This window comes from Triticum dicoccoides, chromosome 4B (assembly GCF_002162155.2).
Source record: "Triticum dicoccoides isolate Atlit2015 ecotype Zavitan chromosome 4B, WEW_v2.0, whole genome shotgun sequence".
NCBI lineage: Eukaryota > Viridiplantae > Streptophyta > Magnoliopsida > Poales > Poaceae > Triticum > Triticum dicoccoides.
The window spans coordinates 682785937-682787242 of record NC_041387.1 but is presented as its reverse complement, the minus strand read 5'-3'; positions in this window follow the sequence as shown (position 1 = coordinate 682787242).

Genomic DNA, 1306 nt, shown 5'->3' with positions numbered 1-1306 from the left:
GTTCTATTTATGTAATTATTTGTATGCTATTTATGGATTAATGATGCTATTTTATATAATAATTTGCATGCCATTTATGAATTAATTGTTCTATTTATGTAATTATTTGTATGCTATTTATGGATTAATGATGCTATTTTATATAATAATTTGCATGCCATTTATTCTATTTTATTTAATTATTTGCACACTATTTATGGATTATTTGTTCTATTTTATTTAAATATTTGCACGGTACTGATGAATTAATTGTTATACTCTATTTTTGTTCTATTTTATTTAAATATTTACATGTTATTTATGAATGAATTATACTATCTACACTGCATGTTATTTTTCTTTTGAGATTTATCTATACTGCATGTTTATGGGTGCAACTTGAGGCGTCCTTTGTAAATTAGGGCTAAACGGGCTTGTAGCCACAGGGAACCTCCTCCTCTTTTGAGATTTATCTAAACTTTTTTTTTAAGAAAAGATGGTCGAAACCCTCTGCACCAAAAGATGCACGCATCTATGTTTATTAAGCTGGGCACTCTTTTCTTTTCTTTTCTTTTCTTTTTCTTTCTTTCTTTTTTTCTTTCTTACAGGGTATCAAGGTGGATCTGTTTTGTTGCTCTTTCTTCTTGTCACAAAGGAGGAGAGCATGAGTTTTACTTTTACAGAGCATCATCTTATTTAGATATATTAAAACTGAGCACCCTCCCAGCCCTCTCAGACCATTAGCATTTCTAGCCGTTAGATCGTCGCTTTTAGTCGTTTTTGGCCGTCGGATCGCTGTTAGTCGCAGCTAAATCTCGTACCCAGGCGCTAACTCGCGCGTCAGGCTGCGCTGGGCTTTTCGGGCCGCTGCTCCGATCGCTTTTTTCGGTGTCTGACATTCAATTGGGCCTACTGGCCTACTGGGCCTTTTCTATCATCCTGGCCTTCTCTACCGTCGTATCCAACACAGCGCACATTTCTAAAAATAAAAATAAAAAAAATCCAACACAGCGCACAGGGTGAAACGCCACACACGAGCCCTAAACCACGTTCGCCACCTGCTCTGTTCCAACTACGCCGCCTGACCAGTTCAAAAAAAAAAAAAAACTACGCCGCCTGACATGGCCTCGGAGTGCATTGGACGGATGGGGCAAAGAAAACAATTGGATCGCTGCCCATTAGGCTAATCTCCATCGGCCCCAGGTCACTATACAACCAGATCGATCCAGGCGAGAGAGAGATGACAGTCTATCAGTCGATCCAGCCGACACAGGCGATTAGTCTGCTACGTAATGGAGAAAGGAGGGAGAGGATCCAACCGACGCAG